Source organism: Triturus cristatus, chromosome 11, assembly GCF_964204655.1.
Source record: "Triturus cristatus chromosome 11, aTriCri1.1, whole genome shotgun sequence".
NCBI lineage: Eukaryota > Metazoa > Chordata > Amphibia > Caudata > Salamandridae > Triturus > Triturus cristatus.
The window spans coordinates 1,143,320,077-1,143,339,763 of NC_140594.1; the positions used below are offsets into that span (position 1 = coordinate 1,143,320,077).

Here is a 19,687-nt window from a genome sequence, read left to right on the forward strand (position 1 = left end):
GTTTTTCGGGGCATGCTTTGAATTTAATTCTTCCCTTTTTGTTCTGCTTTTATCAATCTCCTATGCATTTCATGGAATTTACTCCCTTTCTCTTCGCTGCTTTGCTTCCGATGCTGCCCATATGCTCATTTCCACTATTTGTACTGCTGCTTTCCATTTCTTCTCTTCTGCACAGCTTTGTCCTTGGTTTCAATCCCCAGTTCTTTACCCTCTGCAAGACAATTTCTACAGCTTTTCATGTTGGTATCCACACCAAATGCACGATTGGAACCGGTGCAAGATTGCCACTGCACTCGGCGTTGTAACATCTGGAACCTAGAGGACACACATCAGAGGGCGTTGGTGGTATAGTGGTGAGCATAGCTGCCTTCCAAGCAGTTGACCCGGGTTCGATTCCCGGCCAACGCAGTGCAAATATTTATATATTCTCCAAGCAGGATATATTTTAATGCAACATGTCACAAAACTGAAATATCAGAAACAGAATAATCAGCCGTTATATAAAAAAATAAACAAACACGTAGGTAGACATCTCGATCGCCTCATCTGCTACATTCATTGTCCCAATATATGCTATTTTCCATAAAGCACTCACCACTCACATGTGCTGATAATAAATATTTTGCTGGGGGCAGGCAATGAAAGGGCTGAGCCCCGACCAGACATTATAACCCCAGCATCCCTATTTTAAAAAGCATTTCTAGGCGATATCTAGCCTCTGAAAATAATAGGCAAGATCCACCGATAAATCTGGCAAAAGTCCCCAAGATTTTGTGCATACTTGTGCTCTCACCTGAATGCAGCGCCACCTTGTAACCATCGGATGTAACTGCGGCTCAGAAAAATGTTTTATCAGAGGGCAAGTTGAGAGGACTCCAAGTGGCAGATTTCCACGGAAAGAGCCTCTCGCTGCAGCAGGAAGGTTGGATACTTCAAATTGGCATAGTTTCCTGTCCAGCGTCCTCTCACGTCCCGAACGCTCCCAAACGCTCAAAAGCCTCGCCCTCACCGGGTAGATCTCTGGCTCCCAGGTAAAGCCAAATCCTGAGTATGCTAGTGCTAGGATCACAGAGAAAGGACAGGGACAGAGAGCTGCTGTCTTGGTAAAGGCCTGAAACGGCTAATTCCTAAGAGGGTCTGCACTTTCAGTTATGACTGACTGTGAGTGGGGAAGATGAAGATTTTCTGTACCCAGCATACCTTGCGATGTGCTTAGGCAAATGAGGAGAGAGCCCCACCAATCCCTTGCCACTCCGCTGAAAGCTCCTCCTCTGCATAAAGAGAGCACTTTCACAAGGGAGCAGAGTGGCGCAGCGGAAGCGTGCTGGGCCCATAACCCAGAGGTCGATGGATCGAAACCATCCTCTGCTAATATTGCTTGATTTTTCTTCCTAGGACTAATCTGTCATTTCCACCCTGCCAGCAAGGAAAAGCGCAGGCTTGTGCTAGCTATGTGAGAAAAGACTTCTCAACTATCTGTCTCTGCTGTAAATCAAGAGAGTGATCGTCAAAGGATCAACCCTATACTTTGAAAGTAAAGATACCCAATTAGAAGCATAAATGACAGGTGGGACCTTCACACGTTTTTCGGGGCATGCTTTGAATTTAATTCTTCCCTTTTTGTTCTGCTTTTATCAATCTCCTATGCATTTCATGGAATTTACTCCCTTTCTCTTCGCTGCTTTGCTTCCGATGCTGCCCATATGCTCATTTCCACTATTTGTACTGCTGCTTTCCATTTCTTCTCTTCTGCACAGCTTTATCCTTGGTTTCAATCCCCAGTTCTTTACCCTCTGCAAGACAATTTCTACAGCTTTTCATGTTGGTATCCACACCAAATGCACGATTGGAACCGGTGCAAGATTGCCACTGCACTCGGCGTTGTAACATCTGGAACCTAGAGGACACACATCAGAGGGTGTTGGTGGTATAGTGGTGAGCATAGCTGCCTTCCAAGCAGTTGACCCGGGTTCGATTCCCGGCCAACGCAGTGCAAATATTTATATATTCTCCAAGCAGGATATATTTTAATGCAACATGTCACAAAACTGAAATATCAGAAACAGAATAATCAGCCGTTATATAAAAAAATAAACAAACACGTAGGTAGACATCTCGATCGCCTCATCTGCTACATTCATTGTCCCAATATATGCTATTTTCCATAAAGCACTCACCACTCACATGTGCTGATAATAAATATTTTGCTGGGGGCAGGCAATGAAAGGGCTGAGCCCCGACCAGACATTATAACCCCAGCATCCCTATTTTAAAAAGCATTTCTAGGCGATATCTAGCCTCTGAAAATAATAGGCAAGATCCACCGATAAATCTGGCAAAAGTCCCCAAGATTTTGTGCATACTTGTGCTCTCACCTGAATGCAGCGCCACCTTGTAACCATCGGATGTAACTGCGACTCAGAAAAATGTTTTATCAGAGGGCAAGTTGAGATGACTCCAAGTGGCAGATTTCCACGGAAAGAGCCTCTCGCTGCAGCAGGAAGGTTGGATACTTCAAATTGGCATAGTTTCCTGTCCAGCGTCCTCTCACGTCCCGAACGCTCCCAAACGCTCAAAAGCCTCACACCGGGCAAGCCCTCACCGGGTAGATCTCTGGCTCCCAGGTAAAGCCAAATCCTGAGTATGCTAGTGCTAGGATCACAGAGAAAGGACAGGGACAGAGAGCTGCTGTCTTGGTAAAGGCCTGAAACGGCTAATTCCTAAGAGGGTCTGCACTTTCAGTTATGACTGACTGTGAGTGGGGAAGATGAAGATTTTCTGTACCCAGCATACCTTGCGATGTGCTTAGGCAAATGAGGAGAGAGCCCCACCAATCCCTTGCCACTCCGCTGAAAGCTCCTCCTCTGCATAAAGAGAGCACTTTCACAAGGGAGCAGAGTGGCGCAGCGGAAGCGTGCTGGGCCCATAACCCAGAGGTCGATGGATCGAAACCATCCTCTGCTAATATTGCTTGATTTTTCTTCCTAGGACTAATCTGTCATTTCCACCCTGCCAGCAAGGAAAAGCGCAGGCTTGTGCTAGCTATGTGAGAAAAGACTTCTCAACTATCTGTCTCTGCTGTAAATCAAGAGAGTGATCGTCAAAGGATCAACCCTATACTTTGAAAGTAAAGATACCCAATTAGAAGCATAAATGACAGGTGGGACCTTCACACGTTTTTCGGGGCATGCTTTGAATTTAATTCTTCCCTTTTTGTTCTGCTTTTATCAATCTCCTATGCATTTCATGGAATTTACTCCCTTTCTCTTCGCTGCTTTGCTTCCGATGCTGCCCATATGCTCATTTCCACTATTTGTACTGCTGCTTTCCATTTCTTCTCTTCTGCACAGCTTTATCCTTGGTTTCAATCCCCAGTTCTTTACCCTCTGCAAGACAATTTCTACAGCTTTTCATGTTGGTATCCACACCAAATGCACGATTGGAACCGGTGCAAGATTGCCACTGCACTCGGCGTTGTAACATCTGGAACCTAGAGGACACACATCAGAGGGTGTTGGTGGTATAGTGGTGAGCATAGCTGCCTTCCAAGCAGTTGACCCGGGTTCGATTCCCGGCCAACGCAGTGCAAATATTTATATATTCTCCAAGCAGGATATATTTTAATGCAACATGTCACAAAACTGAAATATCAGAAACAGAATAATCAGCCGTTATATAAAAAAATAAACAAACACGTAGGTAGACATCTCGATCGCCTCATCTGCTACATTCATTGTCCCAATATATGCTATTTTCCATAAAGCACTCACCACTCACATGTGCTGATAATAAATATTTTGCTGGGGGCAGGCAATGAAAGGGCTGAGCCCCGACCAGACATTATAACCCCAGCATCCCTATTTTAAAAAGCATTTCTAGGCGATATCTAGCCTCTGAAAATAATAGGCAAGATCCACCGATAAATCTGGCAAAAGTCCCCAAGATTTTGTGCATACTTGTGCTCTCACCTGAATGCAGCGCCACCTTGTAACCATCGGATGTAACTGCGACTCAGAAAAATGTTTTATCAGAGGGCAAGTTGAGATGACTCCAAGTGGCAGATTTCCACGGAAAGAGCCTCTCGCTGCAGCAGGAAGGTTGGATACTTCAAATTGGCATAGTTTCCTGTCCAGCGTCCTCTCACGTCCCGAACGCTCCCAAACGCTCAAAAGCCTCACACCGGGCAAGCCCTCACCGGGTAGATCTCTGGCTCCCAGGTAAAGCCAAATCCTGAGTATGCTAGTGCTAGGATCACAGAGAAAGGACAGGGACAGAGAGCTGCTGTCTTGGTAAAGGCCTGAAACGGCTAATTCCTAAGAGGGTCTGCACTTTCAGTTATGACTGACTGTGAGTGGGGAAGATGAAGATTTTCTGTACCCATCATACCTTGCGATGTGCTTAGGCAAATGAGGAGAGAGCCCCACCAATCCCTTGCCACTCCGCTGAAAGCTCCTCCTCTGCATAAAGAGAGCACTTTCACAAGGGAGCAGAGTGGCGCAGCGGAAGCGTGCTTGGCCCATAACCCAGAGGTCAATGGATCGAAACCATCCTCTGCTAATATTGCTTGATTTTTCTTCCTAGGACTAATCTGTCATTTCCACCCTGCCAGCAAGGAAAAGCGCAGGCTTGTGCTAGCTATGTGAGAAAAGACTTCTCAACTATCTGTCTCTGCTGTAAATCAAGAGAGTGATCGTCAAAGGATCAACCCTATACTTTGAAAGTAAAGATACCCAATTAGAAGCATAAATGACAGGTGGGACCTTCACACGTTTTTCGGGGCATGCTTTGAATTTAATTCTTCCCTTTTTGTTCTGCTTTTATCAATCTCCTATGCATTTCATGGAATTTACTCCCTTTCTCTTCGCTGCTTTGCTTCCGATGCTGCCCATATGCTCATTTCCACTATTTGTACTGCTGCTTTCCATTTCTTCTCTTCTGCACAGCTTTATCCTTGGTTTCAATCCCCAGTTCTTTACCCACTGCAAGACAATTTCTACAGCTTTTCATGTTGGTATCCACACCAAATGCACGATTGGAACCGGTGCAAGATTGCCACTGCACTCGGCGTTGTAACATCTGGAACCTAGAGGACACACATCAGAGGGCGTTGGTGGTATAGTGGTGAGCATAGCTGCCTTCCAAGCAGTTGACCCGGGTTCGATTCCCGGCCAACGCAGTGCAAATATTTATATATTCTCCAAGCAGGATATATTTTAATGCAACATGTCACAAAACTGAAATATCAGAAACAGAATAATCAGCCGTTATATAAAAAAATAATCAAACACGTAGGTAGACATCTCGATCGCCTCATCTGCTACATTCATTGTCCCAATATATGCTATTTTCCATAAAGCACTCACCACTCACATGTGCTGATAATAAATATTTTGCTGGGGGCAGGCAATGAAAGGGCTGCGCCCCGACCAGAAATTATAACCCCAGCATCCCTATGTTAAAAAGCATTTCTAGGCGATATCTAGCCTCTGAAAATAATAGGCAAGATCCACCGATAAATCTGGCAAAAGTCCCCAAGATTTTGTGCATACTTGTGTTCTCACCTGAATGCAGCGCCACCTTGTAACCATCGGATGTAACTGCGGCTCAGAAAAATGTTTTATCAGAGGGCAAGTTGAGAGGACTCCAAGTGGCAGATTTCCACGGAAAGAGCCTCTCACTGCAGCAGGAAGGTTGGATACTTCAAATTGGCATAGTTTCCTGTCCAGCGTCCTCTCACGTCCCGAACGCTCCCAAACGCTCAAAAGCCTCCCCTCACCGGGTAGATCTCTGGCTCCCAGGTAAAGCCAAATCCTGAGTATGCTAGTGCTAGGATCACAGAGAAAGGACAGGGACAGAGAGCTGCTGTCTTGGTAAAGGCCTGAAACGGCTAATTCCTAAGAGGGTCTGCACTTTCAGTTATGACTGACTGTGAGTGGGGAAGATGAAGATTTTCTGTACCCAGCATACCTTGCGATGTGCTTAGGCAAATGAGGAGAGAGCCCCACCAATCCCTTGCCACTCCGCTGAAAGCTCCTCCTCTGCATAAAGAGAGCACTTTCACAAGGGAGCAGAGTGGCGCAGCGGAAGCGTGCTGGGCCCATAACCCAGAGGTCGATGGATCGAAACCATCCTCTGCTAATATTGCTTGATTTTTCTTCCTAGGACTAATCTGTCATTTACACCCTGCCAGCAAGGAAAAGCGCAGGCTTGTGCTAGCTATGTGAGAAAAGACTTCTCAACTATCTGTCTCTGCTGTAAATCAAGAGAGTGATCGTCAAAGGATCAACCCTATACTTTGAAAGTAAAGATACCCAATTAGAAGCATAAATGACAGGTGGGACCTTCACACGTTTTTCGGGGCATGCTTTGAATTTAATTCTTCCCTTTTTGTTCTGCTTTTATCAATCTCCTATGCATTTCATGGAATTTACTCCCTTTCTCTTCGCTGCTTTGCTTCCGATGCTGCCCATATGCTCATTTCCACTATTTGTACTGCTGCTTTCCATTTCTTCTCTTCTGCACAGCTTTGTCCTTGGTTTCAATCCCCAGTTCTTTACCCTCTGCAAGACAATTTCTACAGCTTTTCATGTTGGTATCCACACCAAATGCACGATTGGAACCGGTGCAAGATTGCCACTGCACTCGGCGTTGTAACATCTGGAACCTAGAGGACACACATCAGAGGGCGTTGGTGGTATAGTGGTGAGCATAGCTGCCTTCCAAGCAGTTGACCCGGGTTCGATTCCCGGCCAACGCAGTGCAAATATTTATATATTCTCCAAGCAGGATATATTTTAATGCAACATGTCACAAAACTGAAATATCAGAAACAGAATAATCAGCCGTTATATAAAAAAATAAACAAACACGTAGGTAGACATCTCGATCGCCTCATCTGCTACATTCATTGTCCCAATATATGCTATTTTCCATAAAGCACTCACCACTCACATGTGCTGATAATAAATATTTTGCTGGGGGCAGGCAATGAAAGGGCTGAGCCCCGACCAGACATTATAACCCCAGCATCCCTATTTTAAAAAGCATTTCTAGGCGATATCTAGCCTCTGAAAATAATAGGCAAGATCCACCGATAAATCTGGCAAAAGTCCCCAAGATTTTGTGCATACTTGTGCTCTCACCTGAATGCAGCGCCACCTTGTAACCATCGGATGTAACTGCGGCTCAGAAAAATGTTTTATCAGAGGGCAAGTTGAGAGGACTCCAAGTGGCAGATTTCCACGGAAAGAGCCTCTCGCTGCAGCAGGAAGGTTGGATACTTCAAATTGGCATAGTTTCCTGTCCAGCGTCCTCTCACGTCCCGAAAGCTCCCAAACGCTCAAAAGCCTCGCCCTCACCGGGTAGATCTCTGGCTCCCAGGTAAAGCCAAATCCTGAGTATGCTAGTGCTAGGATCACAGAGAAAGGACAGGGACAGAGAGCTGCTGTCTTGGTAAAGGCCTGAAACGGCTAATTCCTAAGAGGGTCTGCACTTTCAGTTATGACTGACTGTGAGTGGGGAAGATGAAGATTTTCTGTACCCAGCATACCTTGCGATGTGCTTAGGCAAATGAGGAGAGAGCCCCACCAATCCCTTGCCACTCCGCTGAAAGCTCCTCCTCTGCATAAAGAGAGCACTTTCACAAGGGAGCAGAGTGGCGCAGCGGAAGCGTGCTTGGCCCATAACCCAGAGGTCAATGGATCGAAACCATCCTCTGCTAATATTGCTTGATTTTTCTTCCTAGGACTAATCTGTCATTTCCACCCTGCCAGCAAGGAAAAGCGCAGGCTTGTGCTAGCTATGTGAGAAAAGACTTCTCAACTATCTGTCTCTGCTGTAAATCAAGAGAGTGATCGTCAAAGGATCAACCCTATACTTTGAAAGTAAAGATACCCAATTAGAAGCATAAATGACAGGTGGGACCTTCACACGTTTTTCGGGGCATGCTTTGAATTTAATTCTTCCCTTTTTGTTCTGCTTTTATCAATCTCCTATGCATTTCATGGAATTTACTCCCTTTCTCTTCGCTGCTTTGCTTCCGATGCTGCCCATATGCTCATTTCCACTATTTGTACTGCTGCTTTCCATTTCTTCTCTTCTGCACAGCTTTATCCTTGGTTTCAATCCCCAGTTCTTTACCCACTGCAAGACAATTTCTACAGCTTTTCATGTTGGTATCCACACCAAATGCACGATTGGAACCGGTGCAAGATTGCCACTGCACTCGGCGTTGTAACATCTGGAACCTAGAGGACACACATCAGAGGGCGTTGGTGGTATAGTGGTGAGCATAGCTGCCTTCCAAGCAATTGACCCGGGTTCGATTCCCGGCCAACGCAGTGCAAATATTTATATATTCTCCAAGCAGGATATATTTTAATGCAACATGTCACAAAACTGAAATATCAGAAACAGAATAATCAGCCGTTATATAAAAAAATAATCAAACACGTAGGTAGACATCTCGATCGCCTCATCTGCTACATTCATTGTCCCAATATATGCTATTTTCCATAAAGCACTCACCACTCACATGTGCTGATAATAAATATTTTGCTGGGGGCAGGCAATGAAAGGGCTGCGCCCCGACCAGAAATTATAACCCCAGCATCCCTATGTTAAAAAGCATTTCTAGGCGATATCTAGCCTCTGAAAATAATAGGCAAGATCCACCGATAAATCTGGCAAAAGTCCCCAAGATTTTGTGCATACTTGTGTTCTCACCTGAATGCAGCGCCACCTTGTAACCATCGGATGTAACTGCGGCTCAGAAAAATGTTTTATCAGAGGGCAAGTTGAGAGGACTCCAAGTGGCAGATTTCCACGGAAAGAGCCTCTCACTGCAGCAGGAAGGTTGGATACTTCAAATTGGCATAGTTTCCTGTCCAGCGTCCTCTCACGTCCCGAACGCTCAAAAGCCTCACACCGGGCAAGCCCTCACCGGGTAGATCTCTGGCTCCCAGGTAAAGCCAAATCCTGAGTATGCTAGTGCTAGGATCACAGAGAAAGGACAGGGACAGAGAGCTGCTGTCTTGGTAAAGGCCTGAAACGGCTAATTCCTAAGAGGGTCTGCACTTTCAGTTATGACTGACTGTGAGTGGGGAAGATGAAGATTTTCTGTACCCAGCATACCTTGCGATGTGCTTAGGCAAATGAGGAGAGAGCCCCACCAATCCCTTGCCACTCCGCTGAAAGCTCCTCCTCTGCATAAAGAGAGCACTTTCACAAGGGAGCAGAGTGGCGCAGCGGAAGCGTGCTTGGCCCATAACCCAGAGGTCGATGGATCGAAACCATCCTCTGCTAATATTGCTTGATTTTTCTTCCTAGGACTAATCTGTCATTTCCACCCTGCCAGCAAGGAAAAGCGCAGGCTTGTGCTAGCTATGTGAGAAAAGACTTCTCAACTATCTGTCTCTGCTGTAAATCAAGAGAGTGATCGTCAAAGGATCAACCCTATACTTTGAAAGTAAAGATACCCAATTAGAAGCATAAATGACAGGTGGGACCTTCACACGTTTTTCGGGGCATGCTTTGAATTTAATTCTTCCCTTTTTGTTCTGCTTTTATCAATCTCCTATGCATTTCATGGAATTTACTCCCTTTCTCTTCGCTGCTTTGCTTCCGATGCTGCGCATATGCTCATTTCCACTATTTGTACTGCTGCTTTCCATTTCTTCTCTTCTGCACAGCTTTATCCTTGGTTTCAATCCCCAGTTCTTTACCCTCTGCAAGACAATTTCTACAGCTTTTCATGTTGGTATCCACACCAAATGCACGATTGGAACCGGTGCAAGATTGCCACTGCACTCGGCGTTGTAACATCTGGAACCTAGAGGACACACATCAGAGGGTGTTGGTGGTATAGTGGTGAGCATAGCTGCCTTCCAAGCAGTTGACCCGGGTTCGATTCCCGGCCAACGCAGTGCAAATATTTATATATTCTCCAAGCAGGATATATTTTAATGCAACATGTCACAAAACTGAAATATCAGAAACAGAATAATCAGCCGTTATATAAAAAAATAAACAAACACGTAGGTAGACATCTCGATCGCCTCATCTGCTACATTCATTGTCCCAATATATGCTATTTTCCATAAAGCACTCACCACTCACATGTGCTGATAATAAATATTTTGCTGGGGGCAGGCAATGAAAGGGCTGAGCCTCGACCAGACATTATAACCCCAGCATCCCTATTTTAAAAAGCATTTCTAGGCGATATCTAGCCTCTGAAAATAATAGGCAAGATCCACCGATAAATCTGGCAAAAGTCCCCAAGATTTTGTGCATACTTGTGCTCTCACCTGAATGCAGCGCCACCTTGTAACCATCGGATGTAACTGCGACTCAGAAAAATGTTTTATCAGAGGGCAAGTTGAGATGACTCCAAGTGGCAGATTTCCACGGAAAGAGCCTCTCGCTGCAGCAGGAAGGTTGGATACTTCAAATTGGCATAGTTTCCTGTCCAGCGTCCTCTCACGTCCCGAACGCTCCCAAACGCTCAAAAGCCTCACACCGGGCAAGCCCTCACCGGGTAGATCTCTGGCTCCCAGGTAAAGCCAAATCCTGAGTATGCTAGTGCTAGGATCACAGAGAAAGGACAGGGACAGAGAGCTGCTGTCTTGGTAAAGGCCTGAAACGGCTAATTCCTAAGAGGGTCTGCACTTTCAGTTATGACTGACTGTGAGTGGGGAAGATGAAGATTTTCTGTACCCAGCATACCTTGCGATGTGCTTAGGCAAATGAGGAGAGAGCCCCACCAATCCCTTGCCACTCCGCTGAAAGCTCCTCCTCTGCATAAAGAGAGCACTTTCACAAGGGAGCAGAGTGGCGCAGCGGAAGCGTGCTGGGCCCATAACCCAGAGGTCGATGGATCGAAACCATCCTCTGCTAATATTGCTTGATTTTTCTTCCTAGGACTAATCTGTCATTTCCACCCTGCCAGCAAGGAAAAGCGCAGGCTTGTGCTAGCTATGTGAGAAAAGACTTCTCAACTATCTGTCTCTGCTGTAAATCAAGAGAGTGATCGTCAAAGGATCAACCCTATACTTTGAAAGTAAAGATACCCAATTAGAAGCATAAATGACAGGTGGGACCTTCACACGTTTTTCGGGGCATGCTTTGAACTTAATTCTTCCCTTTTTGTTCTGCTTTTATCAATCTCCTATGCATTTCATGGAATTTACTCCCTTTCTCTTCGCTGCTTTGCTTCCGATGCTGCCCATATGCTCATTTCCACTATTTGTACTGCTGCTTTCCATTTCTTCTCTTCTGCACAGCTTTGTCCTTGGTTTCAATCCCCAGTTCTTTACCCTCTGCAAGACAATTTCTACAGCTTTTCATGTTGGTATCCACACCAAATGCACGATTGGAACCGGTGCAAGATTGCCACTGCACTCGGCGTTGTAACATCTGGAACCTAGAGGACACACATCAGAGGGCGTTGGTGGTATAGTGGTGAGCATAGCTGCCTTCCAAGCAGTTGACCCGGGTTCGATTCCCGGCCAACGCAGTGCAAATATTTATATATTCTCCAAGCAGGATATATTTTAATGCAACATGTCACAAAACTGAAATATCAGAAACAGAATAATCAGCCGTTATATAAAAAAATAATCAAACACGTAGGTAGACATCTCGATCGCCTCATCTGCTACATTCATTGTCCCAATATATGCTATTTTCCATAAAGCACTCACCACTCACATGTGCTGATAATAAATATTTTGCTGGGGGCAGGCAATGAAAGGGCTGAGCCCCGACCAGACATTATAACCCCAGCATCCCTATTTTAAAAAGCATTTCTAGGCGATATCTAGCCTCTGAAAATAATAGGCAAGATCCACCGATAAATCTGGCAAAAGTCCCCAAGATTTTGTGCATACTTGTGCTCTCACCTGAATGCAGCGCCACCTTGTAACCATCGGATGTAACTGCGGCTCAGAAAAATGTTTTATCAGAGGGCAAGTTGAGAGGACTCCAAGTGGCAGATTTCCACGGAAAGAGCCTCTCGCTGCAGCAGGAAGGTTGGATACTTCAAATTGGCATAGTTTCCTGTCCAGCGTCCTCTCACGTCCCGAAAGCTCCCAAACGCTCAAAAGCCTCGCCCTCACCGGGTAGATCTCTGGCTCCCAGGTAAAGCCAAATCCTGAGTATGCTAGTGCTAGGATCACAGAGAAAGGACAGGGACAGAGAGCTGCTGTCTTGGTAAAGGCCTGAAACGGCTAATTCCTAAGAGGGTCTGCACTTTCAGTTATGACTGACTGTGAGTGGGGAAGATGAAGATTTTCTGTACCCAGCATACCTTGCGATGTGCTTAGGCAAATGAGGAGAGAGCCCCACCAATCCCTTGCCACTCCGCTGAAAGCTCCTCCTCTGCATAAAGAGAGCACTTTCACAAGGGAGCAGAGTGGCGCAGCGGAAGCGTGCTGGGCCCATAACCCAGAGGTCGATGGATCGAAACCATCCTCTGCTAATATTGCTTGATTTTTCTTCCTAGGACTAATCTGTCATTTACACCCTGCCAGCAAGGAAAAGCGCAGGCTTGTGCTAGCTATGTGAGAAAAGACTTCTCAACTATCTGTCTCTGCTGTAAATCAAGAGAGTGATCGTCAAAGGATCAACCCTATACTTTGAAAGTAAAGATACCCAATTAGAAGCATAAATGACAGGTGGGACCTTCACACGTTTTTCGGGGCATGCTTTGAATTTAATTCTTCCCTTTTTGTTCTGCTTTTATCAATCTCCTATGCATTTCATGGAATTTACTCCCTTTCTCTTCGCTGCTTTGCTTCCGATGCTGCCCATATGCTCATTTCCACTATTTGTACTGCTGCTTTCCATTTCTTCTCTTCTGCACAGCTTTGTCCTTGGTTTCAATCCCCAGTTCTTTACCCTCTGCAAGACAATTTCTACAGCTTTTCATGTTGGTATCCACACCAAATGCACGATTGGAACCGGTGCAAGATTGCCACTGCACTCGGCGTTGTAACATCTGGAACCTAGAGGACACACATCAGAGGGCGTTGGTGGTATAGTGGTGAGCATAGCTGCCTTCCAAGCAGTTGACCCGGGTTCGATTCCCGGCCAACGCAGTGCAAATATTTATATATTCTCCAAGCAGGATATATTTTAATGCAACATGTCACAAAACTGAAATATCAGAAACAGAATAATCAGCCGTTATATAAAAAAATAAACAAACACGTAGGTAGACATCTCGATCGCCTCATCTGCTACATTCATTGTCCCAATATATGCTATTTTCCATAAAGCACTCACCACTCACATGTGCTGATAATAAATATTTTGCTGGGGGCAGGCAATGAAAGGGCTGAGCCCCGACCAGACATTATAACCCCAGCATCCCTATTTTAAAAAGCATTTCTAGGCGATATCTAGCCTCTGAAAATAATAGGCAAGATCCACCGATAAATCTGGCAAAAGTCCCCAAGATTTTGTGCATACTTGTGCTCTCACCTGAATGCAGCGCCACCTTGTAACCATCGGATGTAACTGCGGCTCAGAAAAATGTTTTATCAGAGGGCAAGTTGAGAGGACTCCAAGTGGCAGATTTCCACGGAAAGAGCCTCTCGCTGCAGCAGGAAGGTTGGATACTTCAAATTGGCATAGTTTCCTGTCCAGCGTCCTCTCACGTCCCGAACGCTCCCAAACGCTCAAAAGCCTCGCCCTCACCGGGTAGATCTCTGGCTCCCAGGTAAAGCCAAATCCTGAGTATGCTAGTGCTAGGATCACAGAGAAAGGACAGGGACAGAGAGCTGCTGTCTTGGTAAAGGCCTGAAACGGCTAATTCCTAAGAGGGTCTGCACTTTCAGTTATGACTGACTGTGAGTGGGGAAGATGAAGATTTTCTGTACCCAGCATACCTTGCGATGTGCTTAGGCAAATGAGGAGAGAGCCCCACCAATCCCTTGCCACTCCGCTGAAAGCTCCTCCTCTGCATAAAGAGAGCACTTTCACAAGGGAGCAGAGTGGCGCAGCGGAAGCGTGCTGGGCCCATAACCCAGAGGTCGATGGATCGAAACCATCCTCTGCTAATATTGCTTGATTTTTCTTCCTAGGACTAATCTGTCATTTCCACCCTGCCAGCAAGGAAAAGCGCAGGCTTGTGCTAGCTATGTGAGAAAAGACTTCTCAACTATCTGTCTCTGCTGTAAATCAAGAGAGTGATCGTCAAAGGATCAACCCTATACTTTGAAAGTAAAGATACCCAATTAGAAGCATAAATGACAGGTGGGACCTTCACACGTTTTTCGGGGCATGCTTTGAATTTAATTCTTCCCTTTTTGTTCTGCTTTTATCAATCTCCTATGCATTTCATGGAATTTACTCCCTTTCTCTTCGCTGCTTTGCTTCCGATGCTGCCCATATGCTCATTTCCACTATTTGTACTGCTGCTTTCCATTTCTTCTCTTCTGCACAGCTTTATCCTTGGTTTCAATCCCCAGTTCTTTACCCTCTGCAAGACAATTTCTACAGCTTTTCATGTTGGTATCCACACCAAATGCACGATTGGAACCGGTGCAAGATTGCCACTGCACTCGGCGTTGTAACATCTGGAACCTAGAGGACACACATCAGAGGGTGTTGGTGGTATAGTGGTGAGCATAGCTGCCTTCCAAGCAGTTGACCCGGGTTCGATTCCCGGCCAACGCAGTGCAAATATTTATATATTCTCCAAGCAGGATATATTTTAATGCAACATGTCACAAAACTGAAATATCAGAAACAGAATAATCAGCCGTTATATAAAAAAATAAACAAACACGTAGGTAGACATCTCGATCGCCTCATCTGCTACATTCATTGTCCCAATATATGCTATTTTCCATAAAGCACTCACCACTCACATGTGCTGATAATAAATATTTTGCTGGGGGCAGGCAATGAAAGGGCTGAGCCCCGACCAGACATTATAACCCCAGCATCCCTATTTTAAAAAGCATTTCTAGGCGATATCTAGCCTCTGAAAATAATAGGCAAGATCCACCGATAAATCTGGCAAAAGTCCCCAAGATTTTGTGCATACTTGTGCTCTCACCTGAATGCAGCGCCACCTTGTAACCATCGGATGTAACTGCGACTCAGAAAAATGTTTTATCAGAGGGCAAGTTGAGATGACTCCAAGTGGCAGATTTCCACGGAAAGAGCCTCTCGCTGCAGCAGGAAGGTTGGATACTTCAAATTGGCATAGTTTCCTGTCCAGCGTCCTCTCACGTCCCGAACGCTCCCAAACGCTCAAAAGCCTCACACCGGGCAAGCCCTCACCGGGTAGATCTCTGGCTCCCAGGTAAAGCCAAATCCTGAGTATGCTAGTGCTAGGATCACAGAGAAAGGACAGGGACAGAGAGCTGCTGTCTTGGTAAAGGCCTGAAACGGCTAATTCCTAAGAGGGTCTGCACTTTCAGTTATGACTGACTGTGAGTGGGGAAGATGAAGATTTTCTGTACCCAGCATACCTTGCGATGTGCTTAGGCAAATGAGGAGAGAGCCCCACCAATCCCTTGCCACTCCGCTGAAAGCTCCTCCTCTGCATAAAGAGAGCACTTTCACAAGGGAGCAGAGTGGCGCAGCGGAAGCGTGCTGGGCCCATAACCCAGAGGTCGATGGATCGAAACCATCCTCTGCTAATATTGCTTGATTTTTCTTCCTAGGACTAATCTGTCATTTCCACCCTGCCAGCAAGGAAAAGCGCAGGCTTGTGCTAGCTATGTGAGAAAAGACTTCTCAACTATCTGTCTCTGCTGTAAATCAAGAGAGTGATCGTCAAAGGATCAACCCTATACTTTGAAAGTAAAGATACCCAATTAGAAGCATAAATGACAGGTGGGACCTTCACACGTTTTTCGGGGCATGCTTTGAATTTAATTCTTCCCTTTTTGTTCTGCTTTTATCAATCTCCTATGCATTTCATGGAATTTACTCCCTTTCTCTTCGCTGCTTTGCTTCCGATGCTGCCCATATGCTCATTTCCACTATTTGTACTGCTGCTTTCCATTTCTTCTCTTCTGCACAGCTTTATCCTTGGTTTCAATCCCCAGTTCTTTACCCTCTGCAAGACAATTTCTACAGCTTTTCATGTTGGTATCCACACCAAATGCACGATTGGAACCGGTGCAAGATTGCCACTGCACTCGGCGTTGTAACATCTGGAACCTAGAGGACACACATCAGAGGGTGTTGGTGGTATAGTGGTGAGCATAGCTGCCTTCCAAGCAGTTGACCCGGGTTCGATTCCCGGCCAACGCAGTGCAAATATTTATATATTCTCCAAGCAGGATATATTTTAATGCAACATGTCACAAAACTGAAATATCAGAAACAGAATAATCAGCCGTTATATAAAAAAATAAACAAACACGTAGGTAGACATCTCGATCGCCTCATCTGCTACATTCATTGTCCCAATATATGCTATTTTCCATAAAGCACTCACCACTCACATGTGCTGATAATAAATATTTTGCTGGGGGCAGGCAATGAAAGGGCTGAGCCCCGACCAGACATTATAACCCCAGCATCCCTATTTTAAAAAGCATTTCTAGGCGATATCTAGCCTCTGAAAATAATAGGCAAGATCCACCGATAAATCTGGCAAAAGTCCCCAAGATTTTGTGCATACTTGTGCTCTCACCTGAATGCAGCGCCACCTTGTAACCATCGGATGTAACTGCGACTCAGAAAAATGTTTTATCAGAGGGCAAGTTGAGATGACTCCAAGTGGCAGATTTCCACGGAAAGAGCCTCTCGCTGCAGCAGGAAGGTTGGATACTTCAAATTGGCATAGTTTCCTGTCCAGCGTCCTCTCACGTCCCGAACGCTCCCAAACGCTCAAAAGCCTCACACCGGGCAAGCCCTCACCGGGTAGATCTCTGGCTCCCAGGTAAAGCCAAATCCTGAGTATGCTAGTGCTAGGATCACAGAGAAAGGACAGGGACAGAGAGCTGCTGTCTTGGTAAAGGCCTGAAACGGCTAATTCCTAAGAGGGTCTGCACTTTCAGTTATGACTGACTGTGAGTGGGGAAGATGAAGATTTTCTGTACCCATCATACCTTGCGATGTGCTTAGGCAAATGAGGAGAGAGCCCCACCAATCCCTTGCCACTCCGCTGAAAGCTCCTCCTCTGCATAAAGAGAGCACTTTCACAAGGGAGCAGAGTGGCGCAGCGGAAGCGTGCTTGGCCCATAACCCAGAGGTCAATGGATCGAAACCATCCTCTGCTAATATTGCTTGATTTTTCTTCCTAGGACTAATCTGTCATTTCCACCCTGCCAGCAAGGAAAAGCGCAGGCTTGTGCTAGCTATGTGAGAAAAGACTTCTCAACTATCTGTCTCTGCTGTAAATCAAGAGAGTGATCGTCAAAGGATCAACCCTATACTTTGAAAGTAAAGATACCCAATTAGAAGCATAAATGACAGGTGGGACCTTCACACGTTTTTCGGGGCATGCTTTGAATTTAATTCTTCCCTTTTTGTTCTGCTTTTATCAATCTCCTATGCATTTCATGGAATTTACTCCCTTTCTCTTCGCTGCTTTGCTTCCGATGCTGCCCATATGCTCATTTCCACTATTTGTACTGCTGCTTTCCATTTCTTCTCTTCTGCACAGCTTTATCCTTGGTTTCAATCCCCAGTTCTTTACCCACTGCAAGACAATTTCTACAGCTTTTCATGTTGGTATCCACACCAAATGCACGATTGGAACCGGTGCAAGATTGCCACTGCACTCGGCGTTGTAACATCTGGAACCTAGAGGACACACATCAGAGGGCGTTGGTGGTATAGTGGTGAGCATAGCTGCCTTCCAAGCAGTTGACCCGGGTTCGATTCCCGGCCAACGCAGTGCAAATATTTATATATTCTCCAAGCAGGATATATTTTAATGCAACATGTCACAAAACTGAAATATCAGAAACAGAATAATCAGCCGTTATATAAAAAAATAATCAAACACGTAGGTAGACATCTCGATCGCCTCATCTGCTACATTCATTGTCCCAATATATGCTATTTTCCATAAAGCACTCACCACTCACATGTGCTGATAATAAATATTTTGCTGGGGGCAGGCAATGAAAGGGCTGCGCCCCGACCAGAAATTATAACCCCAGCATCCCTATGTTAAAAAGCATTTCTAGGCGATATCTAGCCTCTGAAAATAATAGGCAAGATCCACCGATAAATCTGGCAAAAGTCCCCAAGATTTTGTGCATACTTGTGTTCTCACCTGAATGCAGCGCCACCTTGTAACCATCGGATGTAACTGCGGCTCAGAAAAATGTTTTATCAGAGGGCAAGTTGAGAGGACTCCAAGTGGCAGATTTCCACGGAAAGAGCCTCTCACTGCAGCAGGAAGGTTGGATACTTCAAATTGGCATAGTTTCCTGTCCAGCGTCCTCTCACGTCCCGAACGCTCCCAAACGCTCAAAAGCCTCCCCTCACCGGGTAGATCTCTGGCTCCCAGGTAAAGCCAAATCCTGAGTATGCTAGTGCTAGGATCACAGAGAAAGGACAGGGACAGAGAGCTGCTGTCTTGGTAAAGGCCTGAAACGGCTAATTCCTAAGAGGGTCTGCACTTTCAGTTATGACTGACTGTGAGTGGGGAAGATGAAGATTTTCTGTACCCAGCATACCTTGCGATGTGCTTAGGCAAATGAGGAGAGAGCCCCACCAATCCCTTGCCACTCCGCTGAAAGCTCCTCCTCTGCATAAAGAGAGCACTTTCACAAGGGAGCAGAGTGGCGCAGCGGAAGCGTGCTGGGCCCATAACCCAGAGGTCGATGGATCGAAACCATCCTCTGCTAATATTGCTTGATTTTTCTTCCTAGGACTAATCTGTCATTTACACCCTGCCAGCAAGGAAAAGCGCAGGCTTGTGCTAGCTATGTGAGAAAAGACTTCTCAACTATCTGTCTCTGCTGTAAATCAAGAGAGTGATCGTCAAAGGATCAACCCTATACTTTGAAAGTAAAGATACCCAATTAGAAGCATAAATGACAGGTGGGACCTTCACACGTTTTTCGGGGCATGCTTTGAACTTAATTCTTCCCTTTTTGTTCTGCTTTTATCAATCTCCTATGCATTTCATGGAATTTACTCCCTTTCTCTTCGCTGCTTTGCTTCCGATGCTGCCCATATGCTCATTTCCACTATTTGTACTGCTGCTTTCCATTTCTTCTCTTCTGCACAGCTTTGTCCTTGGTTTCAATCCCCAGTTCTTTACCCTCTGCAAGACAATTTCTACAGCTTTTCATGTTGGTATCCACACCAAATGCACGATTGGAACCGGTGCAAGATTGCCACTGCACTCGGCGTTGTAACATCTGGAACCTAGAGGACACACATCAGAGGGCGTTGGTGGTATAGTGGTGAGCATAGCTGCCTTCCAAGCAGTTGACCCGGGTTCGATTCCCGGCCAACGCAGTGCAAATATTTATATATTCTCCAAGCAGGATATATTTTAATGCAACATGTCACAAAACTGAAATATCAGAAACAGAATAATCAGCCGTTATATAAAAAAATAAACAAACACGTAGGTAGACATCTCGATCGCCTCATCTGCTACATTCATTGTCCCAATATATGCTATTTTCCATAAAGCACTCACCACTCACATGTGCTGATAATAAATATTTTGCTGGGGGCAGGCAATGAAAGGGCT

The 19,687-nt window shown here is 45.6% G+C and overlaps 12 non-coding genes across 12 annotated transcripts; all 12 read left to right on the forward strand.

Annotated features, from left to right (window-relative positions):
- The first annotated feature begins 336 nt into the window (after nucleotides 1–336).
- On the forward strand, nucleotides 337–408 carry TRNAG-UCC (transfer RNA glycine (anticodon UCC)). Its single transcript has one exon. It is a non-coding gene; the product is annotated as a tRNA-Gly (tRNA).
- A 1,510-nt stretch (nucleotides 409–1,918) lies between these two features.
- TRNAG-UCC (transfer RNA glycine (anticodon UCC)) lies at nucleotides 1,919–1,990 on the forward strand. Its single transcript has one exon. It is a non-coding gene; the product is annotated as a tRNA-Gly (tRNA).
- A 1,521-nt stretch (nucleotides 1,991–3,511) lies between these two features.
- On the forward strand, nucleotides 3,512–3,583 carry TRNAG-UCC (transfer RNA glycine (anticodon UCC)). The gene has a single exon. It is a non-coding gene; the product is annotated as a tRNA-Gly (tRNA).
- Nucleotides 3,584–5,104: 1,521 nt separating this feature from the next.
- On the forward strand, nucleotides 5,105–5,176 carry TRNAG-UCC (transfer RNA glycine (anticodon UCC)). Its single transcript has one exon. It is a non-coding gene; the product is annotated as a tRNA-Gly (tRNA).
- A 1,509-nt stretch (nucleotides 5,177–6,685) lies between these two features.
- TRNAG-UCC (transfer RNA glycine (anticodon UCC)) lies at nucleotides 6,686–6,757 on the forward strand. Its single transcript has one exon. It is a non-coding gene; the product is annotated as a tRNA-Gly (tRNA).
- A 3,093-nt stretch (nucleotides 6,758–9,850) lies between these two features.
- On the forward strand, nucleotides 9,851–9,922 carry TRNAG-UCC (transfer RNA glycine (anticodon UCC)). Its single transcript has one exon. It is a non-coding gene; the product is annotated as a tRNA-Gly (tRNA).
- Nucleotides 9,923–11,443: 1,521 nt separating this feature from the next.
- On the forward strand, nucleotides 11,444–11,515 carry TRNAG-UCC (transfer RNA glycine (anticodon UCC)). Its single transcript has one exon. It is a non-coding gene; the product is annotated as a tRNA-Gly (tRNA).
- A 1,510-nt stretch (nucleotides 11,516–13,025) lies between these two features.
- On the forward strand, nucleotides 13,026–13,097 carry TRNAG-UCC (transfer RNA glycine (anticodon UCC)). The gene has a single exon. It is a non-coding gene; the product is annotated as a tRNA-Gly (tRNA).
- A 1,510-nt stretch (nucleotides 13,098–14,607) lies between these two features.
- TRNAG-UCC (transfer RNA glycine (anticodon UCC)) lies at nucleotides 14,608–14,679 on the forward strand. Its single transcript has one exon. It is a non-coding gene; the product is annotated as a tRNA-Gly (tRNA).
- A 1,521-nt stretch (nucleotides 14,680–16,200) lies between these two features.
- On the forward strand, nucleotides 16,201–16,272 carry TRNAG-UCC (transfer RNA glycine (anticodon UCC)). The gene has a single exon. It is a non-coding gene; the product is annotated as a tRNA-Gly (tRNA).
- A 1,521-nt stretch (nucleotides 16,273–17,793) lies between these two features.
- Nucleotides 17,794–17,865, forward strand: TRNAG-UCC (transfer RNA glycine (anticodon UCC)). The gene has a single exon. It is a non-coding gene; the product is annotated as a tRNA-Gly (tRNA).
- A 1,509-nt stretch (nucleotides 17,866–19,374) lies between these two features.
- On the forward strand, nucleotides 19,375–19,446 carry TRNAG-UCC (transfer RNA glycine (anticodon UCC)). Its single transcript has one exon. It is a non-coding gene; the product is annotated as a tRNA-Gly (tRNA).
- The last annotated feature ends 241 nt before the right edge of the window (nucleotides 19,447–19,687 follow it).